This window comes from Caretta caretta, chromosome 18 (assembly GCF_965140235.1).
Source record: "Caretta caretta isolate rCarCar2 chromosome 18, rCarCar1.hap1, whole genome shotgun sequence".
NCBI classification, from domain to species: domain Eukaryota; kingdom Metazoa; phylum Chordata; order Testudines; family Cheloniidae; genus Caretta; species Caretta caretta.
The window spans coordinates 20,309,852-20,322,237 of NC_134223.1; the positions used below are offsets into that span (position 1 = coordinate 20,309,852).

General features: G+C 45.9%; 1 protein-coding gene across 4 annotated transcripts in view; it reads left to right on the forward strand.

Moving 5' to 3' along the window:
• Window positions 1-12,386, forward strand: part of TP73 (tumor protein p73) — an 87,766-nt gene that overhangs the window by 700 nt on the left and 74,680 nt on the right. The window contains exon 1 of one of the 4 annotated variants that reach the window (XM_048824736.2): window positions 3,680-3,897. The exons of 1 other annotated variant lie outside the window; for it this stretch is intronic. The gene's annotated coding sequence lies outside the window, so the exon portion shown is untranslated. Of the gene's footprint in view, window positions 1-3,679; window positions 3,898-11,549; window positions 11,674-12,386 lie in introns of those variants that run through there. 2 more of the 4 variants (XM_075120974.1, XM_048824735.2) reach the window with 2 other exon arrangements.

Below are 12,386 nucleotides of genomic sequence, written 5' to 3' on the forward strand. Positions count from 1 at the left end.
GGGTGGGGGGAGCAGGTACCGCTCCGGGGTGCGACAGACAGACAGACAGACAGGTGCATCTGTGGGACAGACAGACAGGGGCGTGCGTGGGGCAGACGGAAAGACAGACCCAGGGGTACCAGACAGACAGTGGGGGCGAGGCATTGTGTAGACCAGACAGACAGACGGGGTATGTGTGGGACAGACAGACAGCAGACAGAGGGGGTGTGTGGGGAACAGACAGACAGACAGACGGGGCGTGTGTGGGACAGAGAGACAGACAGACGGGGCATGTGTGTGACAGACAGACAGACGGGGTATCTATGGGACAGACAGACAGACGGGGTATGTGTGGGACAGAGAGACAAAGGGGGTGTGTGGCACAGAGAGACAGACAGACGGGGTATCTATGGGACAGACAGAGGAGGTGTGTGTCGGACAGAAAGACAAAGGGCCTATGTGGGGGACAGACAGACGGACGGGGTATGTGTGGGGGGGCAGACAGACAGACGGGGTATCTATGGGACAGACAGAGGGGGTATGTGTGGGACAGAGAGACAAAGGGGGTGTGTGGGGGACAGACAGACAGACGGGGTATGTGGGGGGGGGGCAGACAGACAGACAGACGGGGCGTGTGTGGGACAGACAGACAGACGGGGCCTGTGTGGGACAGACAGAGGGGGTATGTGTGGGACAGAGAGACAAAGGGTGTGGGGGGGGACAGACAGACGGGGTATGTGGGGGGGCAGACAGACAGACGGGGCGTGTGTGGGACAGACAGACAGACAGACGGGGCCTGTGTGGGACAGACAGAGGGGGTATGTGTGGGACAGAGAGACAAAGGGTGTGGGGGGGGACAGACAGACGGGGTATGTGGGGGGGCAGACAGACAGACGGGGCGTGTGTGGGACAGACAGACAGACAGACAGACGGGGCCTGTGTGGGACAGACAGAGGGGGTATGTGTGGGACAGAGAGACAAAGGGTGGGGGGGGACAGACAGACGGGGTATGTGGGGGGGCAGACAGACAGACGGGGCATGTGTGGGACACACAGACGGGGCGTGTGTGGGACAGACAGACAGACAATCGAGGACAGGCCGGGGCTGGAGGCAGCCAGATTGCTGCGGGCTGTGTTTCGGGACGCCCAGGGACCGTCAGTGCCCCTGTCTGTACGAGGCCGCACCGGAACGATTATCGAGCTCCTGGCGCTGGCGAGGGGCCAGGGGATTCGGTGTGTCGGGGGCGGAGGGGAGGTCCCGTACTGCCACGGGGAGCTGGGGAGCTCTGCAGAGCCAGGTGTCTCCTGGGCACCCTCCCCGCATCACCGCGGGACGCCGCTGGTGCAGAATAACGCCGGGAAAATGCCTCGCAGACCGATGAAGCGAGCTGTAGCTCACGAAAGCTTATGCTCAAATACATTGGTTAGTTTCTAAAGTGCCACAAGTCCTCCTGTTCTTTTAGCGTTAATCTAGTCACGCAGCTGTTAGTCCATTGACAGGGGCCTCCTGCAGTCTCAGAGCAGGCTCGGTTACTTTTCTCCTGTACATGCGGGATAACGTCTGTCTGCTGCCAGCCCAGCTGTCTGTACCTTCGCAGGTTGAAACCAACTCCTCCCTGTGAATTTTCGCCTGGGAATCCTTTGGCATTAGTTATTTACAAATGTGCTTACAAAATACATACAAGCAAGGCACAGAAATCTCACATTTTGGTTCTGGTCCTAAAGCTTTTAATTTGTTCCCATTAATTTTCGGTTAATTTTGCCAATGTTACCCTTCAATTTTCCCTCCCTCCGGCAATACAATAATCCCGAATCCTTGTCTCTTCCTGCCTTCCTGAAATATTTTAAATATCATATTTTAAATAATTTTCTTCTCACCCTTTTTATCTGAAAGAAATAAATTATGAAATAGTTAATGTTACAGTTCAGCCCTGATGTTTTTTTCTTGGCACCTCACTGCTTTGTTTTGTTTACAATCCGATTGGAAGCATCCACCAATAAATACATTGTTATATACAGTCACATCCGTTTTTCAACGAATGCATCACTAAACCTTTCCGAATTTTTTTTTAACCAAAATCTCTTTACAATTACTAAATAAGGTACTGGGACCAAACAAAAATAAGTGCGGTCACAGTTTAAAAGAATGCAATGATTTTCTGCTTATGAATTTACAAAATAAAAATAATAATGTTTCTTATGACAACATGTTATTTAAAAATACTTTCGGTGATGGGAAATCATTCAGTGAAATTTAATTAACAATTGTTAATTGTTTTTGTATTTACTTTATACCACTACCATCTGACCAAACCCTGCCGCAGGTGTTTAAATCGCACGTAAAAGGGATAGGACAAAGTATTTCTGCTGGCTTTATGCTATAAAAAGCCCTGTCAGTAAAACTTGTATACGCAAGTGGACGTTTCAAGGACTCCATCCAGGGGAGTTTTGCCGAAATAAAGACTGCAGGCTAGGCTCCTTATTAATTATTATTGTTGTTCATGATTATTGTCAAGGACCCGACTGTGCCACAATGATGGCTCTACAGAACCATCTCTGGCATTAAAATAAGGAATAGCATCGCCTACCTTTGCAGTAAGAATATTTTGAATCTGCAAATTGAATCTGCAGTTTAACCAATGTCGGATTAAAAGCAAACGGATTCCTCTCCTAGCAGATGGATGGGGCCATTGTTTCAGAGACAAAATACGTGTTAATAATTCTCTCCTGCTTTTAATTTGCTATTTGTTTTAATTTCTGTAGCAATGAGTTTTATTCTCTCCGTTTCTCCAGTTCTGTTTATTTGCAGTGTCTGCCCTGTACGCTCCTGGGTGGCGTTAATTTGATACCAGACTTGTGTGCCAGAACCTGACATATTTTCTCCATTTGATTTCCTGGAAATAGGTTTATAAAATAAAAAATTAATTAAAAAACGACTTAACGGTCACATACACATACCAGGAGAAAATATGAATGCGTATCTTGCAGGAAAACCGTGATGCTTCCTTGGAATGATCATTTATTTCCATGTTATTGCATTTCGGAAGGTGTAAATCCTAGTACGCGCCTGTTGTTTGGTCGGCGTGTGACTGATTTGCAGTATTTCTAATTGCTTGAATTATATATTCTCAATTGTTTGTGAACCTCAATTCCAGTGTTGCGTTTAAAAATCCCAGGGAGATGTTTAAAATAAAATCCTTCCTGGGAAAAGATCAGAAATATCTGAAAGCTCTCTTTAAAGATCATCCTCAAATTCCCTCTCTCGTCTTGTCCTTTTAAAAGTATATGAGTTGGGGTCGGAGGTGGAGGGCGGGGGGTTGCGCCTGGATCCTCTTTAAAGGGACATTTTAGTGTCGGAGAGCTGGGGGTCAGAGTGGCGGTGAATATGTAAATCGTAGCCTTGAGGAAAAGTGACGAGCTCAGGGATGCGCAGACTGGCAGACAAGGCTTCAGTTTCAGGGGACACGGGGAAGGGGTGATAGACTTGTGTGTGTGGATAGGCAGAGAGGGGCCCCGCCTGGACCCGGCTGGGAACCACCTCGCTGGGCCGCTGCCTTCCTTCCCTCGGCCTTGCCCAGGAGCTGCCCCAGCCCCTGTCTTGGCCCAGCTCATCCCTTCCCTCCTCCTCCCCCCTGCCCCCGGCCCTTCCCGCCTGCTCAGCGCGGAAAGGCGGCTACGCTGCGAGCCAGCCGCCTCCCGTGCCCCGGCTGCCGCGCGGGCAGGGAGGGGTTAAGGAGCCCCGGGCCCGGGCCCCGGGGAGCCCGCAGGGTGGCTGGGCTCTGGCGGCGGCGGAGGAGGCGGTGACTCGAACCCCAGCCCGGGGAGAGGGCGGCGAGGGGTCCCGTGCAGCCTGGCTCCTGCCCTGCCAGTGGCACCGATGCCATCCGAGCGCACGGACCGCCGCCGCCGCAGCAGCCAGGTAGGGCGGCCCCCTGCACGTGGGCCCGGCTGCGGGGCCGAGCCAGGGCAGCCCGAGCGCCCTGCCAGGCCGGGGAGGGATGGCGGGGCGCTGCCCGAGGCGCCAGGGGCGGTCAGAGCTCCCCGCGGCAGCGCCCGGCGTGCCCGGCCCTCGGGCTGAGCGGGGCTTCGCAGCGCCCGGCGCTCAGCGGAGGGAAAGTCAGGGCTCTGCTCTCCCCCTTCGCGTCCCGTCCTCCCCGAGCTCCCTCCAGCACCCTCCCCTCAGAGCCAGTCCCTCTGCATTGCCCGGCTGCGCCAGAGCCCCCCAGCCCGGGATCCTGGGACCAGGGGAAACACTCCCGGGAGGGGGAATTCGGGGGCAAACACCCAGGGTACGAGTGAAAAGCTCTTTTCCCTGCTGGGTTAACCAACTCTCCCTCCACTCCCCCCCGGGCATTGCCTGGTTGGTTCTTCAAACTTCATCCTCAGTACAGCAATATTCAGGCTGATCTCCGCCCCAGCTTTTCATTTCGCCTGTCGTTTGCAGGGCCAGCTCAGAGAGGGTTGCTCAAGAAAAATGGAACATTAATCACAGAAAGTGTCCGGGTCTGCATCTATTTATACACAAAGGTTTCCAAACCAATGAGTAAGACAAATGCAGACAATCCAGACATATGTAGAGTGATTCCTTGTTCTCCCCAAAAGAAAAGGAGTACTTGTGGCACCTTAGAGACGAACAAATTTATTTGAGCATAAGCTACAGCGTAGCTCACGAAAGCTTATGCTCAAATAAATTGGTTAGTCTCTAAGGTGCCACAAGTCCTCCTTTTCTTTTTGCGAATTCAGACTAACACGGCTGCTACTCTGAACTTGTTCTCCCAGGCATTGAGAGCTGATGTCTGCCATGTAGGAGCCTCTGGTCACTGATCTGAGCGTTGTTTGTTTCAGTCAAACTGTCTCTCAAACTGGAAAGGGTGAAATAAGAGACTGAACAGTCGGATGTTTGCACCAACTTCCCCAGGACTGTTGTTTGCAAGATGATGTTTTGGAAATTGTTGACTATGAAATCAGTAACTCTGAAGTTGATTCGCCCTCAGGCTGGAATAACTTCATTGAAGTCAGTGGAGCTATATGGCAGTGTAAAACTGGTGAAAGCAAGAGGAGAAGCAGGCCCTGTTTCTAGGTGTATATGCTGTGTGAGAACCCTGTCTGAGAGTGGCCTGGGATCCCTGGTTCTTTTGGCCTGGGGTCATTGTGAAGGTATCACGCTCATTGTAGGGGTACAGGGAGCAGTGGGGAGGGTGGAAGCATCCATCCCTCATGGCTTCCCCCAAAAGCTGGTCTCAAAATGGCAGTCTCCAAGATCAGAGCCAAGGTGATGGTGGTGTCTTGAATCTGTTGTGGGATGAGGATTTACACATCAGAATCTCCTGGGGTGTAAACCTATAATTATGTTGCAAGCTTTCAAAGGGGCTGATTTCTAGCAGACACATTTTATATAAAGGATCTGTTTGAAGGGGGTGGGTGGGAAAGAACGTTTTGTGAAATAAGGAAAATAATGCTCCTTGCCCAAAAAGATGTTCTGGACAAAGCAGGACAGACTTGTAACACTACTAGCCAAATTCTGCTCTCATTCACTCGGGTGTAAATTTGGAGTATCCTTATCTACCTAGGTATTTTGATGGCCATAATCACCACAGTATCTGAGCATAGTACTTCACCCTACTGAAGTCAAATAAAATAAATCCAATAGACTGAAGAAAATCAAATTAAGCAGAATTTACACCAGTATAAAAGACAGCAAAATTTGGCCTGGCCAACTGACTACCATGGAGTTTCTTCTGATTTATACTGGTGTAACTCCAGGCAGAATTTAACCCACTGACTTAACTGGAGTTAGACTAGGTTTACCCCACTGTAACTGAGAGAAGAATGTAGTCCACAGTGTGTGTTCCAGATCCAATCACTTTAATCCTGAGAGAGCACAGTTAGTGACCCTGGAGGAGTGAACTGTATTCTGTTACTATGGTTGTTACCATGGATGCCAGTATAACCAACTAGGAAGATTACACAGGTGAGGAAGCCAAGCTACAAAATTTAACAGAACTTTTAAAACAAAGGTAGAGAAGGGTTCTCTGGAGAATTAGCAGAACATGAGAGCTGACAAAGTTTAGGCTAGTGCTGCCTAGGTTTTAATTTTATTTTGCAATGGAGAGATCCACCAGCGGTTGCATCACTTAGAGACACTGCCATACCTTTTCCTAACTCTGAGATGTTACTTGATTTTATTTGAGTATCCTTGGTCAGTCAAAGGTGGGAACTTCTGCTTCTCCTCTTCACGGGATAGGTGTATGTCTTTTCCTTCTCACAAATAATGTTTATATTTTGGCTCGGCAGAATTTTATTTTTAATATAATTTTGATGGATAATATGTTTATTTTTAAGCTTTTTACATTTTTTATTTATTTAAATTTTCACAGCAGTGGAAAATTAAGGGTGTAAGCATTTTTTCAATGTTTATTGATTTAAATTTTCATAGTTGCAGGAGATTCTGGAGCGGGGTTCACATAATAAGGGATTAAACAATTATCTAATTACAGTAGACACTGTGATTCAAAAAGTTAAATATTGATAAGCATTAAAACACAAATTGTCAACTTCACATGTCAAAATATAAAATAAATATCCTTAAATCAAACTCTAATAAGTTCTCAAGCAGAATTTTTCTTATTTTGCCTAGCTGTAAAATTTGATTATTATACATGGAAATATTTTGGTTTGTGTGTATGGTGAAATAAACATTTACTGACATTCACAGATAAAAATCTAATCCTAACAAACCTATTTATATTTTGGGGGTTTTTTACAAACAAAAAATGAACTGAAATGGCATTATTCCAATTCAACAATTTGTTTGCAGAAATTATTTCAAATAGAGAGTTTGGGGGGGACAGGGAAGCATTTTAAGATGTATTTGATAGGAGTGTTTAGTTCTTTGTTTGTTTTTACTTCGTTGTTTTCTTAAAAGATCACAGAGCAGAACAGTAAATTCAGGGTTTCAGTAAGAGCTCTAGAGGAGACAGATTATCCATCTTCATAGATTTTCTCTCCCTGGAAGGATTGAATATACAATGTCCTCATTCCTCATTCAAATGAGGGAGGAAAAGAAGGGTATCTTACAGGCAGTCTAATGTTGCTAGTCCATTCTACCGCAGACTTAGTCCCCAAAGCAGCTGGTGAATGGGATTGGTTCTAAACCAAGAACAAGGACAAACCAGAAGGAAAGACTAGGTGTAAACTCTACAAAGCCAATGGGGCAGGACTAATATAATATTCACTTGGCCTTATATTCCATAGCTGACACATAAACTTTTCCATCCAAGCAGAGGCTAATATTGTATAATACTTTCCTAATCCCTAGTGGTCAGAGCAGGATTTCTGGTTTCTGTTATCGATCTTGATCTTGATATGCTGATATTGGGCCAGTCACCAGACTTACCTGTGTGTTAATTTACCCATATGTAGAATGGGTATAATGAGTGCTTGAGAGTCTTAATTAATGTTTGTAAAATGCTTTGAGATCCTTAGGTGAAAGATGCTATAGAAAGGCAAATTGTTAATAACTGATGTCCCTAGGGAAAATATCTTTCTTAAATGAATATTCTGCCCCTAGGTTAGATGGAGCCAGAATAATAACCACTCCAATGTCATTGTTATTTGCACCTGGGCATAAATTAGAAGTTCATTGCTGCTAAGACGACGACTCCAGTCAATTCAGAGCATGATGCATGCCCAGTATCCACAGAATGGATAATGACTTAGAAGTTTCTCCGCCTTGTCTGGGGTGTTTTCCCCCTTTGCAATCTGAACATATTCTCAGCATCTGAGAACAACATGTTTTGTGCCAAGTGCCATCTGGAGATTCAATTCACTTTATTACCTTTGCCAGTTGCAGGGTGATTAATTTCCCGCCTGCTGTTTCTGGCTGCAGTGGGCTCTGCTGGGAGACCCTCTCTGGGGGAACCTCTCTATGTAATCAGGAAGCCGTTCTTACATTTAGAGTTACAGCTAGTGTTTCTGTCACCTGTGATGTTGGCACAGCAGAGACTATCCCTACCTCAACTTCCTCAAAACCAAACTCTCCTTAGGCCAGGTTTACACACGGGTTAGCATGTGACTCTTTACCAAAATAATAAAAGTGGTACAATCCCTAGTGTGGATGCCATTATACCAATATGAAGGTGCCTTATGCCACTGTGAGAATAGCAATACCAAAATAAAGCATCTTTATAATGATATAATGACATCCACGCTCGAGGGTTGTAGGTCTTTAATTATACCAGTATAGTTAGAGGTAAAACTTCCTAGTGTCAAATTTAAATGTCTCAAGGGCCTAAATTCCACTGATTTAGGACCCTAATGGCCAGATTTTTAAAGGTATTTAGGCACCAAAAGATGCAGATAGGCACCTATTGGGATTTTCAAAAGCTCCTAGGACCACATTTTGAAAGGTATCTTTAGGTATCTAAATGCCTTTAAAGATCCAGCCAGAAGAGACTTGATCCAGGTCAGCAGAAAGTCGGGGCAGAGCTTGGAACAGAACAGTGTCTTAACCGCAAAACTGTTCTTCCTTTCCACTTAACCTCAACATCCAAAAGAGAATATCATTATCTAAACAAACTTCCATCTGGTATATAAAACACAATTATCTGAATAATACAGAAATGGTAGATAGACAGCTATTGAACGTATATTTTAGCAACAGTTTATGTGTGAAGTCTGATAATCAAATAATGATAAGGAATAGAGATTAAACTAATAATTATTATGCAAATAGGATAAGCAATCAGCACACTATTTAATAAGATGTGATATGCAACGCCATGATTAGACACCAATTTTCTCATTCCTCCTTTCACATTCCTCATTCCCTACCGTCCACAAATGACAACAAAACTGTCTCATAATTAGAAGAGTCCCCTATATATATCAGTATATTTTAAGAAAGCATGTTCCAACTTGCTTCCTGATTCTTAATTTCTGATCATGAGCAGCCTCTTCCTGACTAATTATTGGCAGTAATGAAAGAAGAGGCATCAACTTGTGAAAGTTTCCCTCTGCTTTTATAGTGAGACTGCAAATTAAAAATGAAATATATTGGTAAACAAAAATTGGATAAAAAGGAACATTCATAAGATTCTGAGAAAAATGGAAAGTGGATTTGAGTTTAAATAAAGTAAGGGAAGACTGGCTACTTTGTGTTAAGATCAGTGTTAAAGGTGTAAATCATGCTTAATTTCAGTTTAACAGGTAATTAAATTGGATCCTTGTTTTATAGCAGTTTAATTTGCACACTGTTTGTAACATCCCTGGGGTCAGCACCAGGGATGAATTTGATCCACTGTCTTTCAAAGAAATATTTAATGGATAATTCAGGTTGAAACTGTAGCTGCCTTATTGACCCGATCCTATGCCCACTGACTTCAAATAGTGCAAGATAGTGTTCTGTGTATCTTTCTTTCTGGGTCACTCAAGATCTCAGATTGTTATTCTGAATTAGTGAGGTGATACATGAAGTCTTTTTTAGAGCCTGACTCTTGCATAAAAACAAATTCCCATTGGCTTCTTTCTTTCTATGCCCCAGTGTAGTTAAAAGTACCATTCATTCTGAGTCTCTTGGAAGGAAGTATTTATATTGCTCTGAAGTTACAACAGCTTCTAGACTGGCTGTCGATCACAATCTAGAGCCAATATCTAGAGGCCATTGCCCTACCTCCTGGGGAAGAGCCGCCAATCAGAGAGCGTTCCCCCCAGGCAGGGCTGATATGAGCTGGAGGTTCTCCTGCCAGCCCCTGCCCTGGCTGCACTGGTGTGACCTCCAGCTCTCTGCCCTGCTCTCTCTGCACCTCTGGCATCCAGGGTGGACCTCTCCTCCCCGGCCAGGCCCAGTCCAGACGCATTCCCCCCTGCATCTTTGCCAGCTCACCCCTCGTGCAGCCCAAGCATACTTCCTGGCCACCTCTTTGCATCCCCCTCTCCGTCACCTGGACACTGCCTTCCATGCCTCCCCACCAGCCTCTGCCTGAAACAGTCTCTCCCTCTTCCCATGTGTCATGTGTCTTCCTGTGCCTCAATCACATCCCTCCCCAGAGCTCACTCCACCCAGCAGAGACCCCTGTGAGGCCTTTGCTCAGCCCCCGGTGTGCTTGTGGGTCTGAACTGCTCCCACTGGGTCTGAACTGCTCCCACACGGGCTGGACTGTGGAGTGTCAGCTCCTTGGGGCAGGGACATCAGCTTCCCCAGTGCAGTTTTGCATTGTTCACACAAACCTCTCAGACTCTGAAACTGAAATCACGTTATTGCTTCTGTAGGCCGAGCTGTACAGCCAGCCACTGAGAGAGAGCAGCGTATTAAGCTGCTTCCTGTCATATGTGTGGCCAGCACAGGGGGTATTAAAGAGATTCCTCTGCCTGCAGCACCAAATGGGCACTCTGAAAATAACACCTATCACAGTAGTGCCAAGGGCCACAATCTTAGACCAGGGCCCATTGTGCTAAGCGCTGTACAAACATCTATCCAAAGAGACAGTCCTTGCCCAGAGGAGCTTGCAATCTACACAGAAAGCACAATATAAACAAATTTCACACGAGGTTAATATGTGCAAATATATTCCATCAAAAGGCATTACTCTCATAACCTATTTCAGCTGAGTGGGGCCTTTGAAAATGAAGCATGTTTTTCACCTGTGAAAATAAACGCAAGGATTTTATAGTCATCTCAGGCAATATGAACATGCCAATGCTAATGTGTTCAGACCCTTGTAAATGTCAACCTATAATGAATAAATCACATGAATGTATATGTGGGAATAAAAGATGTGAATATTCTAACAACAGACAGAAGTCTGCCCCATTAAGTGTGCTTTGGGGATGCCTAGGTACATACTTTTGGTTATTGTTAGACACTGAGTGGGGATAAACAAACAAGTTCAAATGATGTTTTTAAAATAGTGAATACACTTCAACTGCCTTTTTCAAGTGTTTGAATGGGGTTAAGCACATAAACATCAGCAAGACTGATTACGCAGGGACAAGAGACAGTAAGAAGTTATTCAACAATTTCGTAATGCGAAGATAATTAGCGTCTTAGTTGGAGGTTCTGCAGGGCTTTCCAGACAGACATTGCCTACTGTTTTCAATCAGAAACAGAGTGCTCTTTACTGGCGACGGCTCTAGGCACAGCTTGGCAGGTCAGTTTTTCCCACCCACATTCTGGTGTCACCGGAGTCCACGTGCCTGTGATAAATTATACTATTCAACAACTGTCTGAAGAGAGAGAGAAAAAACTCCTCGGCTTCTGAGCGTGAGCGTATCACATTGTGATAACAGCCTCATTCTCACAGTATTTGATTAAACGCTAATAAAACAGAAACTCTCCTTTCATGCGTATATTTACCATGAGGGCAGTGCACTCTGCTGTTCAGTGGTACTGAATGGCTGGGCATTTCTGGAACCCTAGATGAGCCAACCTTGCTTAGCTTCAATGACCATCTTAATTCCCAGGCACAGTTGGCTGAGCATTCCCCACCCCCTTGTAACTCCCTTGTGTTCCAGGAAGGAGAGCTCAAGCCCTTGCCACACTTTTCACATAGCTTTCAACAGCTCCAATGTCATCGCCTAGGCGACCGGGACGCTACTTGCTTGTAGTGCAGCAAATAACGTAGATCCACAATACCAGGCCGCCCCTGTCTGCTGGAGACCTCCGGGGGGACTCAAAACTCTCAGGGCTACAGAGCAGGTAGGAGGCCTTGGGTGTGTGTGGGTGTGTGTGGGTGTGATTTATTTAGCACAGTCTCTCTCTGGATTTCGCAGTATGTCATCTGGAGGATGATTTGTGCTGCTTTGCTCCCTAGTTATATGACATGAAACATCTTGGATACGTTGACCCAATCAATGCGTCTTTGATCCAAAGTGATAGCGCTGGTGGAGAAAAATAGCAACAAAGCCTCAGGTAAAAAGCCTGTGCTATGCATAGATAGATGCCCGGTGCCATGTCACCTGCATGGTGACAGAGGGGAGTTGTGTCTTGCCTGAGCTACAATAGCAGACTTCAGTGGAGTCACATTTATACTCAGAGGTGGACTTGAGCTGCTCGATTTAAGGAAGGGGAGTTACTTTAATTTAGTCTGCCCTCCCATCACAAAACACCCGGAGATTCCTTCTCTTTCTGCTTCTCTATGTACCAGTCCATTTTCCCATTTCACCTATCTAATCTTGTTTGTGGATTCATCACCATGGTGGCTGTTTTCTGAATAATTGGGGCTACTTTAATTTCTTCTGTTCTCCCATCACAAGAGGAATAATTTCTCCTCTGTAGGAGGCACCATGGGTTAGCCAGTCCTCAGTGCCTGAAAGAGGGAACATCATCTACTCCCTTATGATACTGTATTGTCTGACCTGTTTGACAATTGTTATAAACTGGACACAGCACAGGATCCGTAAGGTACAGTA